The 16,583-nt window shown below is 41.2% G+C and overlaps 1 protein-coding gene across 2 annotated transcripts in view; it reads right to left on the bottom strand.

Moving 5' to 3' along the window:
- The window catches only part of MDGA2 (MAM domain containing glycosylphosphatidylinositol anchor 2), a 460,928-nt gene that overhangs the window by 129,069 nt on the left and 315,276 nt on the right, over positions 1 to 16,583 (bottom strand). The window lies entirely within an intron of this gene.

Genomic DNA, 16,583 nt, shown 5'->3' with positions numbered 1-16,583 from the left:
AATCAATCAATCAATGGTAATTAAGTGCTTACTGTGTCCAGATCACTGTAGTAAGCACTTGGGAGAGTACAACAGAGTTGCTCATTTCCTGCCCACAAGGAGCGTACAGTCTACAGAGTCAGATATAGAGGAATGCTTCTTGGGATTCTGCTATCACGGGTGTACTTTTCTGTTGAAAAACCACCTAGAGTGAGGTATGTGGTGGGCAGATCCACAGGAATCTGGGAAAATAACTGGCTAACATGGACAGCCAAAACCCAAAACGATCATTACGCTGGCTACCAGTTGTTGGTCGGTCATGAGCTATGTTCATCTTGAACATAAAGGGGGTTTACACATCAAAATCTTGTGTTCATCACAGAATGTGCTGGACCCCTGACTTTCTATTCCCTCATTTCGCTGTCCGGGAAAGAGGACTACTGCCAAGGACAAGGCTGTGTGAGTAATGTCTTGCAAACCACTACCTTCATTTAGATTCTTGATCCTGAAGTTTCCATGAATGGACCAAGTCTCATCCACTAGCCTGCCAGATAATAATAATAATAATAATGATGGTATTTGTTAAGCGCTTACTATGTGCAAAGCACTGTTCTAAGCACTGGGGAGGTTACAAGGTGATCAGGTTGTCCTGGGGGGGGGGGGGCTCACAGTTTTAATCCCCATTTTACAGATGAGATAACTGAGGCCCAGAGAAGTTAAGTGACTTGCCCCAAATCACACAGCTGACAGTTGGCAGAGCCGAAATTTGAACCCATGACCTCAGACTCCAAAGCCCGGGCTCTTTTCACTGAGCCATGCTGCTTCTCAATGGCAGTGTTCATGTCTACTCAATCTATTTTCTACTGTACATCCTGAATGCTTAGTACAGTGCTCCACACACAGTGAATGAGCAATAAATATCACTAATTGATCATTCACAACAGGGGATTCCTCAGTGTTAGGGTAGCATCACACGTAGGCTACTCCAGCAGAAAAGGCCATAGATGCGTTTCCTTCCACTAGTTGCACAAGTTCACTTCAGGCCATAAGAAGCTTTCACCACTGGTTCCTTATTTGCTATTCCTCAACAGGAACAGCCAAATGCTGCATGCAAACAAAAATGCAGGATTCAGATTTATGTTCAATTAATAGGACAAAACACTCTGCCTTAGATAAACTTTTCCATACATGTAAAATGTGGGGGCTGTTTGTTTTCAGTTCTTTAAAAAAATGTTGAAAGCCAAGTACTGTATAATTTTCTCCTTGAGCTAAAATACGCTTCAGTAAATTCATAATTTCAATTTAAAGCTCTGAAGAATAAAAATGCAGCTAGAACTGAGAAGAAACCCTAGATGATTTTGAATGCACAGAGATATCCAATAACTAATGCAAATAATTGTCAAGTGCAATGGAAACCACCATGTGAATGTTAATTAACACAATTTGGGGTACAGTTATGCTAGAATGGAGAATTCCAACTTAAAAGCTCCGTATCCTTAATGTAAAATATGATCTACTAGGTGGCTTTTGTGTGCAAGATCATTTTAATTTTCTCTTTGCATTGCCTAACAATCAAATAATCGTATTTATTAAGTGCTTACTACGCATGTAGCACTGTATTAAGCACTTGGGAGGACACATGAATAAAAGAGAATGCAAGACAGCCCTTGCCAACCGCAAGCTTTTCAATCTAGCTGAGAGAGTTTTCAATAGGAGGAAGTGTCCAAATAGTATTGTCTGCAAAACAATAGGTACAAAAGTGCAGTGAGAAGGAAGAGGAGATGATAAGAAATAGGATGTGGCATGGGGTGAAGGGAAATTAATCAGGGAAAGCCTCCTGGAGGGGGTGGGATTGTGAAAGGATATTGAAGATAGGGAGAACTGTGATATGGCAGATTTTTAGGGGGATGGAGCTCCAAGTCTCAGCCAGGGGTCAAAGGCAGAAAAGTCTAGATCAAGGCAAAGTGACAAACAAAGGGTGGGAGCTAAGGGATAATGGAAGAAGGTCGCAGGGAAGCAGCTTGGCCTAGTGGAAAGAGCACAAGCCTAGAAGACAGTGGACCTGAGTTCTAAATTTGCCCCTGCCATCTGCCTACTTGGACAAGTTACTTAACTTCTCTGTGCCTCAGTTTCCTCAACTGCAAATGGGGATTCAATTCCTGTTCTCCATCCTACTTATAATGTGAGCCCCATATGGGACAGGTACCATGCCCAACCTGATTAACTGGAATCTACTGCAGCACTTTAAACAGTGCTCGACACATAGTAAGTTCTTAACAAATGGAAATATTGTGAAGGGAAAAATCTCAGCTTTGAACAAATCAATAGAGGTCATAATTGAAAGCAAGAGGGATGGTAATGGTGCTGTCAACTGTGATGCTGTTTGATCTTGGGCAAGTCACTTAACTTCTCTGTGCCTCAGTTTCCTCATCTGTAAAATGGGGATTAAGACTGTGAGCCCCATCCGCCAAGCTAGCTCTCTTCCTCCCTTCAAGCCCTGCTGAGAGCTCACCTCCTCCAGGAGGCCTTCCCAGACTGAGCCCCTTCATTCCTCTCCCCCTCGTCCCCCTCTCCATCCCCCCATCTTACCTCCTTCCCTTCCCCACAGCACCTGTATATATGTATATATGTTTGTACATATTTATTACTCTATTTATTTTACTTGTACATATCTATTCTATTTATTTTATTTTGTTAGTATGTTTGGTTTTGTTCTCTGTCTCCCCCTTTAAGACTGTGAGCCCATTGTTGGGTAGGGACTGTCTCTATACGTTGCCAATTTGTACTTCCCAAGAGCTTAGTACAGTGCTCTGCACATAGTAAGCACTCAATAAATACGATTGATTGATTGATGATGATGATGATATGGCACAGGGACTGTGGCCAATCCGATTACCTCAGTGCTTAGTATAGTGCCTGGTACATAGTAAGTGCTTGACAAATACCACAATTATTACAAGTATGGAAGTTAGATGCAGAGGGAGATGAAGCAGGGAAGATGAGATCAGCTTGTTGCGGTATGAGAGGACCATTTATACAGAGATGGTTTGTCCGCACAAAGAAACGTAGCACTGCAGATGGGGAGAGAGGTCAATGGTACCAAGGTAATTGGGGTGGACTCAGTTCACAATGGGGCTATTGGACATTGGAACAAAAAAAAGGTTGAAAGATTGTTACAAAACCTATAAATACAGAACAAGTAACTTTTTAAAATGAACTGAGTTCTGGATCAAGCTCTTCTGTTCACACAGGTTGTCTAAACAGTAGCTGTGAAATAATCTGAGGAGGGACACCAGATGTCTTTTTTAAAAATGGTATTTGTCAAGCACTTACTATGTTCCAGGCACTTACTCTAAGTGCTGGGGTAGATACAAGGTAATCCAGTTGGACACACTCCTTGCCACACATGGGGCTCACGGTCTTAATTACCATTTTACAGATAACAGGCACGGAGAAGTTATGTGACTTGCCCAAGGTCACACAGCAGAAAAGTGGCAGAGCCAGGATTAAAATCAGGTCCTTCTAACTCCCATGCCCGGTGCTTCAACCTCTAGGCCACACTGATTTTGTTCGTGTTCTTGTTTTCACTATCACAATGGAGCGAACACACACATGTAGACACACTATTTCACCTCTGACAGCTCTCTCCATCCTCTGATGTCCAACATATTTTTGTCCGCCGGTCCCATTACCAACTCTTCACATCTTTTCTATTGATATTTTCCTACCATACATTTATTAGGGTTGATGATATCAGATCAGCAATCAATGGTATTTATTGAGCACTAAGTATGTGCTTTACTCATCTTGCTGCCTCTAATGTTTTCCCTCCTCAGGTTATAGTATGCTCTGCAGCTTGGACGATTTTCCTCAAACATCAATTGGCTCCCATCTCTCCCCGCCATTTCCCATAGAGGGAAAAATCTATTTCCCTCTATTTCAAGCAAAAACTCCTCTGATAACCAACTTGAAGACCCTTCACCAGCTCTCTCCTTCTGACTTCTCTTGCTATTCTCGAGCCCACCCTCTACGATCCTCTCAAATGAGATATCCCACTTTCATACTCTCCCCACAGCCCAGAAGCCTCTTCCTCTTCAAATACATCAGATCACAGCTTTCCCCATCTTCAAAGTCCTCCTGAAATTCCACTTCCTCCAGAAAACAGACCCCAGTCAATTTTCTTCTTCATAGGTCATGTCTTCCCACCTGCTAATTCAAGACTTGTCCTCACAGCCACTCATGGTCTTGGGGTTACTGGAGCCAGGCCCAAGTGGTGGATTTCCTAGATCTGAAGACAGGAGGGAACATAAGTGCTCCCACCGTAACCCTTCATCTCTACAAGTTTCACACACGTTATTCATCTGGAAATTGCACCATTCTAACAATTTCACCTCAGTAATGGGGATATAGCCAGATCTCCCATAATGGAAGGGTCGCAACCTCCCGAAACTCCACATTCAAGTAAACGGGAACTGCAGTGGTTCGCATTTTCAGAAATACGTCCTGATTCCCTAACTACTTTCTAGCCAAAATGGGTAATAGGAACATGTTTTATGGCAGAACTGAACATATAGTCTGTTGGAGGGATGATGAGATGTCTTGCTATTAAAAGGATCATTATTTACATGGATTATACAGTGACCATGAATAATTACACCATGTATTACCCAATGTTCTAGCAGTTTAGCTAGAACTATGGCACGATTTCCAAAACCGCATTAAAACAAATCAGGACTTGAAAATTTGAGTGCTTAGACCTATTTCATACTGGGATTCACACTTTCCTGTTTGGTCCTTTGCTTTTTATTATCATAATTATTATCATCATTAGTCATAATATGCATAACAATAGTAATAATGGTATTTGTTAAGTGCTTACTTACTATGTGCCAAGCACTGTATTAAATGCTGGGGTAGATGCAAGATAATCAGGTCCTACATGGAACATACAGTCTGTGTAGGAGGGAAAACAGACTTCAGTCTCTATATCAAAGTTTCTAAATTTTATTTAGGCAATCATAAATAAATTAAGGTTTACCTAACTAAATTAACTAAATTAACTATGAGGAGCACGAGGAGAAGTGTACATTTTCTTTGTATCACCAGAAAATGTATCAATTTCATGATAGAGCTGTTATTAAATCCCTTAAATGGGTCAGAGATTTCTCTAGACAGTTTAGTTGATGAATAAATATCAAGAGCTTTCAGAACACTGTGTAACCGTCAACTTTAAAGCTCCTGTTCGTCCGCTTTGGCTTTGATCACCTCTTTCAACTTCCACTGCTCCTCTCCTGACTCCTTTGACCGGAATTCTAGAGAGCAAAATCACCTTTCACTCTTTCAGCTTCCTCTCCCACCTCTCTGCTTACTTCTGACCTAACTTATATTTGACAAGAAATGACCTTCAATAGCTTTCACACCTCTTCCAGGCATCTTCCACTGCCATCATCACTGGAAGCTACTATAAGCAGAGTAAAGAGAGCTGATAACATTGCCTACTTTTCTTTAAATGAACACATCATTTCTTCGAAAGAAAGCAGATGTGTATTATTGTAAACCATCATTTTTTCCATTATTTTCGAATTATTTTGGTAGAGATGTCTACTATGGTTTCTTTTGTTTTGACACCACTGGCAACAGGTGTTGCTTCTGTTCATCTTTTAATAGAAGAATGACAGAATGGCAGACAACTGATGCTTGAAATGGCATATGTTGACAAACCATTATTCACATTAGTCATCCAGGTAACTCAACCAGGAATTTAATGATGTTCTTGGATAGATTTTTCTCAATTTTCCATGTACAAAACTGATTAAAAAGAACAGAGTGATTACTAGGTGATGTGGCCCTATTTGAGTGGTCATGTAAGTGAAAGCATTTTATCCAGAGTGTTGGTTTGTTTTTTCAGGGACATCCTTAGTATGGGCAAGAAAAAATGTTAAATCTAATATTTAAGGGCATACATAAAGCTATTGTAAAGCAGTACGTTTCCCACATTAGCTACATTTAATCTGGCCTTGGTGAATCACATATTCTCAAAATGTACTTGGCCAGATTGACTTAAAACATTTTTTTCTCCTCCACATTGCTGTTCTACTTTGAGGTGGAGATGCTACAGGTAAAGAAGGCTAGAGTGTGACTCACGATCAGGTGGCTTCTGACCGAAAAGATCTTCATAGTAATGAAGAAATTAACAGTAAGAAACAAAGCTGAAGTCACCAGAGGAACGAAATGGCCTGGAATTTTGACATCTGCTCTTTCCTACCCATGGAAAATGTAAGATAGAATGAAACAAGTGCTTAGAGGGGCTATGTGATTAAGTCTAGGATTGTGCTCCATTACGTGCCTACACCTATAGCAAAAATGCCTGCCAAGGAAAGATGGCTTTCAGAGTCCTTATGGGTGACGACCCCTTTTTCTCCCCCAAAGTGCCTTGGTGAAGCACCTTGGCCTACTGAAGACAGAATGGGACTGGGAGTCAGCGGATCTCGGTTCTAATCCCAGCTCTGCCATCTGTCTGCTGTATGACCTTGGGCAAATCACTTAACTTCTTTGTGCCTCAGTTACCTCATCTATAATATGGGGATGGAGACTGTGAGCTCTGTGCGGGAAAGGGACCGTGTCCAAACTGATTAGCTCGTATCTACCTCAGCACTTAGACCAATGCTTGACACATTGTAAGCGCTTAACAAATACCATCATCATTGCTAATGTGAGGGACAAGAAGTCCCCCACGCATTTCACAGTCAGGAGGAAATCAGGAGACAATGACCAGATCCCAGATGGGATGTCCAGCAAACAGGAATTTTGGGAACTCCCCTGCCAATCTGGGTCCCTAAGTCTCTTAATACGTTATGATGCAAGACAAAGGTAAACAATGTCATCACTTCTGTATTCTTTAATTACAAGGCAATAATTCCTCAGGGTTTTTGTTTTAATAATAGATTCTCTCTGGGGCTGTGTCTCTATTGCCACTCTTCAAATTATTTAAACATTCACATTCATCCTCATTATTACCAAGTATTTTCCACCATGTAAAATTGCCAGTGTGCCCTTTAAAAAGGCGCTAAAATAACAAGTACTTAAAGGGAATACTTGTCCTTGGAAATGATAGTATTTACTTTGCAATCAGTCCTCGAGGACCAAAGTTTCTAAGTAACTCCCTAATCATACTGTTAATGGAAGGGAAAAAATCAAACTCAGAATTTCGGTCATATAAAAAACAAGCATGTTCAGAAACTCTTATTGGATTCAGAGTTCCATAGTAATGGGATTTGGAAAAATGATTTAACCACAAGGGTCACTACAGAGAAGCAGCATGGCTCAGTGGAAAGAGCACGGCTTTGGAGTCAGAGGTCATGGGTTCAAATCCCGACTCCACCAATTGTCAGCTGTGTGACTTTGGGCAAGTCACAACTTCTCTGTGCCTCAGTTACCTCATCTGTAAAACGGGGATTAAGACTGTGAGCCCCATGTGGGACAACCTGATCACCCTGTAACCTCCCCAATGCTTTGCACATAGTAAGTGCTTAATAAATGCCATTATTATTATTACTACAGACTGAATATCTTTCTAAATAGTCAAAACAAGTTTGTTGGTGATGTTAACACTTAAAAGCCCACTGCCTTCAGGGTAAGTAGCAATTGTGTAAGCTTGGGTGGTATATCACACTTCTGATTTGTGCATTAGCCATTCTTATATGTCAGTGGTGACTTTGATTGAGGTCATGTCTTTCAAAATTCAGAATATTCTCTCGCTTGCTATCCTAAATACTAATACTAAAGTTGGTTGTTATTTTGGCTATTGTGTCCCTGGCAATGCCTCAAACTTCAAGCATCAAGGGAAAATTAATTTAAAAAGTCAACCGGAAAAGGTTACATCCACATTAATGGGAGGACTGTGCATTACTAATGGAGAATCGCCTTAGACTTAAATCACTGAATTTCACAGTACCTATACATAGGTATTTGCTAGATAATGCACAACCTCTAACTCTAATTGGTAAAAAAACTGTACATTTATTAAAACATTTTCTTTTTACAGCTTTTAGGTTACTGGAATCAATCTATCTCCTAATAACCATTTGCAGAGCTATAAACAGTTCAACTGAAGTATAGGCAAAGGGATTGTGAATTTACTATTCAATTAAAATGGTATGATATTAGTTGACTGAGTCATTTGCCAATTACTTGACCTTCTGTAAGTCATTATATCGTGAAGTTACCCTCCTGTGAATCCTTTTACTATCTAAATAAATCTGTCTACTATTCCAGCGCATTTCACTATTTCTGCTTCTACCCTTTAAATATGAGGTGGGAATGCTGGCTTCATGAAATATTGTCGATTTTATGTACTTAAAGTTCAAGGTAAAAATGATTAATCAACTTTAATCCCTTTATGTGTTCTTTGCTTATCCTTTTTATTTCTTCCTTGGCTTTTCCTTGTAAAATCAGCTGAAGTTCTTTTGCTCTAATTTCCTGTAATATAGCTATAGATGGGATATATATTTTCCTAATCTGTAGCATTGTTCCTAAATCTTTGGCAGGATTAAGCAGTAGCTATAAACAGCTTGGCCTAATGGAAAGAGCACAGGCCTAGAAGTCAGAGTATTTGGGTTCTAATCCTGCCCTTACCACTTGGCTGCTGTGACAACTTGGGCAAGTCACTTAACTTCTCTGTGTCTCAGTTGCCTCATTTGTAAAATTGGGATTAAATACCCGTTCTGCCTCCTACTTAGACTATGAACCCCACAACCAATCAGTGGTATTTATTGAGTCTTTTTTTTAATTGAGTCTTTTTTTTCAGCGCTAAGAACAGTGCTTTGCACATAGTAAGCGCTTAATAAATGCCATTATTATTATTATTATTATTATTATTATTGAACCTTTACTGTGTGCAGAACACCAGTCCAAGCACTTGGGAGAGTACAGAACAATGGAGTTGGCAGATATGTGCCCTGCCCACATGGTACAAGGACTACGTCTGACCTGATCATCTTGTATTTAACCCCAGGGATTAATACAGCACTTGGCATTAAGGAAGCACTTAATTATCACAATTACTGCAAAACCAGTAAACTCTGCTTACATTGTAACATCAGACCAGTGGCATCTTGGAGAAGCGGTGTGGCTCAGTGGGTAGAGCACAGGCCTGGGAATCAGTAGGGTCCTAATCCCAGCTCTGCCACGTGTCCGCTATGGGACCTTGGGCAAGTCGCTTCACTTCCCTGGGCCTCAGTTACCTCATCTGGAAAACGGCGATTAACACTGTGAGATTTATGTGGGACAAGGACTGTGCCCAACTCAATTACCTTATATCTACCCCAGCGCTTAGTACAGTGCGTGTTATACAGTAAGCACTTAACTCATACTATTATTATTATCATTATAATTATCCTCATTATTAACTAGCCTAGGATTCAGGGTAAATAGTACCTATAGTCTATTTGGAAGAACGGGATGATGATTGCACATTTTAGCAGCCCTTCAATGGCTAAGGATTGTCTCTCTCAGAGGCATTCAACAGGGAGCACACATGCCCTTGGGGGTTATACTGAAGTACTGGAGGGGGAATGCCTTTATGGCAGGCAAAGAAGAATTCACTGGAGCACAGCAAGGGGAAGCACCTGTGACAAAAGCAAAGGAAACCAGGGCATGTGAGAAGAAAGTGCTTCTTTGCTCAGATCCTGATTTCTCTTGTCAACTTCTGTGACCATTAGCTGCTGCTTCTTACTGGCCTCCAAGTTCTCATTTTCTGGAGGCAGGTATGGCCCAGCGGGAAATGTGGCCAGAACTTGGATCCAGGAATCTCGGTTCTAGTGCCGGCACTGCCACCGGCCTGCCGCAAAACCTGGTCTCGCTAGTTTTTAGATTGGAAATCCCCTGTGGATGGGGCGGTGGGGGAGAGGAATTGATCTGATTACACTAAAAATGAATAATTATAATTTTGGTAACCGTTAAGTGCTTAACTAAGTGGCAAGCACTGTTCTAAGCACTGGGGTAGATACAAGTTAATCAGGTTGGACACAGTCCCTGTTCCCTGCTGGGCTCACAGTCTAAATAGGAGGGAGTAAGATCTAATCCTTCATTCACAGATGCGGTAACTGAGGCAGAGAGAAGTTAAGTGCCTTGTCCAAGGTCACACCGCAGACAAACGGAAAAGCTGGAATTAGAACCCAGGTCCTGTGACCCCCACGCTTGTGCTATATTGTTTCACTAATCTGATTATCTTGAATCTATGCTGTGTGTTGGCACACACTATGCATTTTTTAAAAAAAATTCTATAATTCGAATCACTTATATTCCCTTCTGAGATAGCCAGGAAGAAGTGAAAGGGATTGGAACAAAATTAAACAGCAAAATGTCCTGCAATCCTATTTTTCTGGAAAGTAAAAGGAATCCTCTCTAAAATTCAGAACAGTCTAATTAGCTGTCCATTGTGGAGGATGAAAAGACTGGGCAGACCATCTGTTAATAAAATGAATTCAACCCAATGCAGCGCTTTCTGATTTTTAGTGCTGCCTTGAATTGACAAAGCAGGTTTTGCATAGAAAATTTTCAATAGCATAGAAGGGTGCGTGTGTGTATGTATATTTATGCCGTCGCCTACATTTTTATGACCATTAATCGATGTAGAGAGCTCATATTTGGGATGTGGCAACCTACACGCAATACAAACTCCCCCAATCCATTAGTATCCATCATCCGGCTCTGCAGACTCCACACTTGACCTATCACTGCTCTGTTCCCCTGAATGGGAGCAGAGTTAGGGAGTTCTGAGAGTTGGGAGAGGTATCAATCAATCGGTCAAGGGTATTTACTGAGTGCCTTTACTGTGTGCAGAACACCATATCGAGTGCCAGACAGAATACAATACAATAGAGTTGGTAAGCACGGTCCCTGCCCACAAGAAGCTTACATTCTAGTAAGGAGACAGAACTTAAAACAAATTCCAGATAGCAGACGGGGCAGAATAGAAGGATATGTACATACTGAGAGATACATACTGATACTAGTGGATAGAGCATGGGACTGGGAGTCAGAGGGACCTGAGTTCCAATCCTGGCTCCACCACTTGTCTGCTGTGTGACCTCAGGCAAGTCACTCAACTTCTCTGTGCCTCCGTACTTCATCTGTAAAATGCGGATTCAGACCGTGAGCCCCACGTGGGACAGGGACTGTGTCCAACCCGATTTGCTCGTCTCCTCCCCATCACTTAGTAAATTCCTGGCACTTAGTAAGCGCTTAACAAATACCATAATAATAATATTATTATCTGAGCTACCATAACTACTTATGGGGAAGCAGCGTAGCTCAGTGGAAAGAGCACAGGCTTGGGATCAGAGGTCATGGGTTCAAATCCCAGCTCCGCCACTTGTCAGCTGTGTGACTTTGGGCAAGTCACTTAACTTCTCTGGGCCTCAGTGACCTCATCTGTAAAATGGCTATTAAGACTGTGAGTCCCACGTGGGGCAACCTGATCACCTTGTAAGCTCTCCAGCGCTTAGAACAGTGCTTTACACATAGTAAGCGCTTAATAAATGCCATTATTATTGCTACTTGCCGGGCACGACTTTGACTAATAAGACGCTGGTGCAACAGAGAAGATGCCACTGACTACTTATGCTGCCATTACCTCCTTCATTTCAATATCTGGAAGAGAACGGTGGCAGTTTCTAGGAGGAAATAGAAACCGCCATCTCAGACGTCCGGCCACCAAGCTAGCTCTTAATGACCACGAGGTGGCGATGGCCCACTGTAGTCTGTGCCATAAAAACCCTCCCAACAAACTAATTTTATGTTGCCCTGGAAAATCAATTCAGCTCTTTTTAATCAGGTGAATTTGGCAACTGCTTTTGCCAAGTTCGTAAGCCAGCTCGAGTGATTTGCAGTCTCTAAAACAGGTCCAAATAGTAACAGTTCCAGAAACTGCATCACTAGGGAGTGTGGTTTTCAAACTGTAGCAAAAACTATCGGACATCAGATCAAGTGAGGTTCTTCCCCAATTTTTACCTTAAATATCTTATAGTGTAACATTGTGAGTGTCAGATCATTTATGCTGGAACATGTTTTCCTTTCTTGCCTAGGAAAACACAGAGACCATGCTGCCAAATTCTATCTACATCCCACATATAGACTGTGAGCCCACTGTTGGGTAGGGACTGTCTCTTATATGTTGCCAATTTGTACTTCCCAAGCGCTTAGTACAGTGCTCTGCACATAGTAAGCGCTCAATAAATACGACTGATGATGATGACGATGATGATATCCATTTCACTTTATAGAGACTCTTCTGTTTTTCAAGGAAACCTATGGAGAATCCATTTCACTTATAGAGACTCTTCTGTTTTTCAAGGAAACCCATCGGGAAGACAGAGTGCATAGAAAAAATCATAATAATGTGCTCTAAAGGCCTTGACTTGGTTTTAGAAAACTTGGAAAATGTAATCACCAACTTTGTTTATAGTGCACGCCAGTGGGGTCAACCTACGCTACTGCATAGGTAGGCAAATTCAAAATGGTTTAACCTAATTTAGTTGATGAAAAATTAAAGAGAATCAGTTTCATCCTTAACTACGTTTCCTGGCCACCAGGAGAGAAAGGAGAACCTTAAGTTATTTTAGAAGTTTTTCATGATTTAATCTGAAACAATTCATTTAGAATAGGCTGTAACTATATTAGTGAGTTTACATGAACACAATTTCTTGCATTTTGAGAGTAGAAAATGCTTCCACTGAAAAACACCCACTGGCAATTCAATACATCTATGCCAACATATATCCGTGAGCCAGGGCTTTGTGAGTATTGGGATGCCAAGAGGCTGGTTTGACAAAACTGGCAGTCCCTGAATAGGACAAATCCATGAATGCAGCAAGGATCTATTCCTGAGAAGACAGGGTGGTAGGGTGTACCGGTCACACAGAGTAGTAATTATAGTATTTACTGAACACCCACTGGGTGCAATGCTCAGTACTAAGCACTTGGGGAGCACGACACAAAGAAGTTACACATTCTCTGCTCACAAGGAGGGTGGCTACATAAAAGCATTTATAACTGGTGTGAACAAAATAAATACCAGTCTTTCCAACCCCATGAATAGGCTCTTACATCACCATCATCTTTGAAAATAAAGGGAAGCTTCTTCCATTTACCTATCTTTCTCTACCCAATACATAAATATATATATATAAACATTTCAGAAAATTTAAAGATCACACTCTTTGAGCTCAAATAGAGACTTATTTAATTTTGTTGAAACCTAAGGCACTGAGACCCCAATTCTTCTTGGCAATGACAGTGGAGTCTGGAGCACAATAACAATAATAATTAAATACTTATGGTATTTGACAAGCACTTACTATCAGACAGGCACGGTACTAAGTGCTGGGGTGGATACAAGCAAATCAGGTTGGACACAGTCCTTGTCCTTGTCTCACAGTTTCAATGCCCATTTTACAGATACGGTAACTGATCATGTTTCAGGCAGCTGGGAGCAAGGAGATGGTCGGGGGAGGAAGGATGGTTTTGGGCACCAAGCATTGAAAAGATGCAAGATCATCAGGGTCTTGACTTTTAGACTGTGAGCCCACTGTTGGGTAGGGACTGTCTCTATATGTTGCCAACTTGTACTTCCCAAGCGCTTAGTACAGTGCTCTGCACACAGTAAGCGCTCAATAAATACGATTGATTGATTGACACACAGCACAGCAGACACGCTAGAGATCTCAGTTCTGGGGCACTGCATTTCTTTCTAAAATCAATCAATCAATCAATCGTATTTATTGAGCGCTTACTGTGTGCAGAGCACTGTACTAAGCGCTTGGGAAGTACAAGTTGGCAACATAAAACTGTTCACAACAGCCAAGTCAAGGACTATCCCATTTAAACAGGGACATGTGGTCATCAGATGTACAGCACGCACTCTCATCAAAAGAAAAAGAGGGAGCTCATTTTAGGTCAGGGCTAAAAAAGTGGTTTCTTCATGGATGTACTGTCTTTTCCCTCTCTCCCAATGGTCAGCCCCTTCCTGCTTTCCCTAAAGCCATCATTAATATGACATTCTTTTCAATAGATTGGAATGAATTATAAACCAGTTTCAGGAGTTAGAACCTGGTAAAGGGAGGTATTTTTAGCCATCGGAAAGTCTGCCAAGCACTTAGTACAGTGATTTGTAGAGTAGATGCTCAATAAATGCTACTGCTTGATTTGATATAGCCAAGGACGTTCCACTATTTTGCAATTCATTCATTCAACTCAGTACAAAATTTCATGAAGAAACTATATTATTATACACTTTAAAGATTCACAGTTAAATTGTTTAAGCAGTTTCCCTTTTACTTTTCCTGCAAGATTTAATAGCACTGAGTTTGGTGGCAGATTGGCCCTATTTATGTCTGTTTATTGTTGTACTGTACACTCCCAAGCACTTAGTATAGTCCTCTGCACGCAGGAAGCGCTCAACAAATATGATTGAATGAGACTGGAAAGACCAAACTTTGATTGCTGACCTGGACAGTCTGTGATTACACTCAGATGGTTTTTTTTTTTTGACCACTAGTTGTTCACCAACTAAATGAAATTGAATGTAGTCTTACAAGTAAAGCTAATACTACCAAGCCCTAGTATAATTTATTTTTTTTTAATAAAATAAAAAGGAAAATGAAACAGTGGAGAAACTTGAGGTACATTCTCATCCATCCAAAGAGGGGAATTTAATCAGAAGAGAGCAAAGCAGTGGGATTACTTTAGGAGTGTTTCTGCTTGCATTTAATGTTTGATTTTCACTTAGCTCATGTGAACGTTCACTTAATCTGGGACTCATAATCCCGTGTCTGGATTATCCAAGACCTCGATTATCTTCTTCCTTCCACCTGTTGCTGCTCATTAGTTCCTCCTGCTCAGTGTTGGTAGTCCATTTTGCTAGTTCTTTAAAGTGCCAGAGAAGAAACTGATAGATACCAAGAGGCTCCTGGATATCTATATTTTTCAATCTCTGTGTTACTCCCTATGTCCCATTAGTGCAGATAATTAAGAGTTGCCGGTATCAGTATTTTCAGCAGTAATTACTACAGGAATTGTCAACATGAAAGATGACCTGCCCCAACGCAGCAATAGAGATGGATGGGAGTGAAGCCTTTTGATAAATCCTGTAATTTAGAAAAACATGGAGTTTTTCCATTCTGGGCCCAGTACTCTCCAAATCTCGTTCCTCACTATATGCAGGCATCCATCTGTGACACACTTTCAACTAGAGCTCAAGACTTTATCATGTCTTTTTTGCAATTTATTTTTGCTCTTTTGGTTGCTTTATTCTGGGCTGATTATATAAGATGATCCATTTAAAGACAGTGCGTGGAAGAAGGGGTTTATTATGGAACTCTGGATTTTTCTTTACCGGTTGAAAATACATTGATTATAGATTTAATTGACCTAATTCTTGATCAAGATTTGTTTATAGTTTTATTATGTAAATAGTGCAAAATCTCCCAAGTCTGGTTGATAAATAAAATGTAGTTGCTTTTAATGATGTGACTTAGGTCTATACAAGGGGGTCTAAATATTTTGGCCAAGAATGTAGACTCAATCAAATGAGCAATATTGTGCACCTACTGTATGCTAGACACTGCACCAGGTGTTTAGGAGAGTTCCTCAGTAGCAAGACATACACCTCCTGCCCTCTAGGAGTTTGTAATCTAATGATGGAGGCAGACAAAAATTATTTACAGACAGGAAAAGCCATAAGAAAAACAAGTATAAAGCAGGCTAGGGTACAAAAATACCAGGATCATTAATTAACCCAATGCACCTGCAGGCATTGGTGCCAGCTTGCCATTCGGAATGTGGGGGAGTGAAGTGGGGTAAGAACATCAGGAGAGATGGCGATTGGGAGGGGACAGGCTTCAAAAGAAGCTAATAGGCCAGAGAGGGGCCATTTTGGGCCTTCCCAGTCCTGACTGGAAACATTCAGGTTTCATAAGGAGAGGCCTGCGATGAGATGGTCTTAGAGCCCGGCTCACAAAGCTGTGGAGCTATCGCCAGAATCAAATGGGAAGCCATGGCAGTGGGAGTAAGAGAGTTCCTCAGTAGCAAGACATACACCTCCTGCCCTCTAGGAGTTTGCAATCTAATGATGTAGGCAGACAAAAATTATTTACAGACAGTAAAAGCCATAAGAAAAACAAGTATAAAGCAGGCTAGGGTACAAAAATACCAGGATCATTAGTTAACCCAATGCACCTGCAGGCATTGGTGCCAACTTGCCATTCGGAATGTGGGGGAGTGAAGTGGGGTAAGAACATCAGGAGAGATGGCGATTGGGAGGGGACAGGCTTCAAAAGAAGCTAATAGGCCAGAGAGGGGCCATTTTGGGCCTTCTCAGTCCTGACTGGAAACATTCAGGTCTCATAAGGAGAGGCCTGCGATGACATGGTCTTAGAGCCCGGCTCACAAAGCTGTGGAGCTATCGCCAGAATCAAATGGGAAGCCATGCCAGTGGGAGTAAGAGAGCAAACCCATCTTTTAGATAAGCAATTGGACCTTATAATCTTATATCCTCTCAGACTGGGGACTGGATCTTATAATGGGAAGTTTATAACCCAGAAAAG

This window comes from Tachyglossus aculeatus, chromosome 14 (genome assembly GCF_015852505.1).
Source record: "Tachyglossus aculeatus isolate mTacAcu1 chromosome 14, mTacAcu1.pri, whole genome shotgun sequence".
Taxonomy (NCBI): Eukaryota; Metazoa; Chordata; class Mammalia; order Monotremata; family Tachyglossidae; genus Tachyglossus; species Tachyglossus aculeatus.
This window is presented reverse-complemented; position numbering and strand designations above follow the sequence as displayed.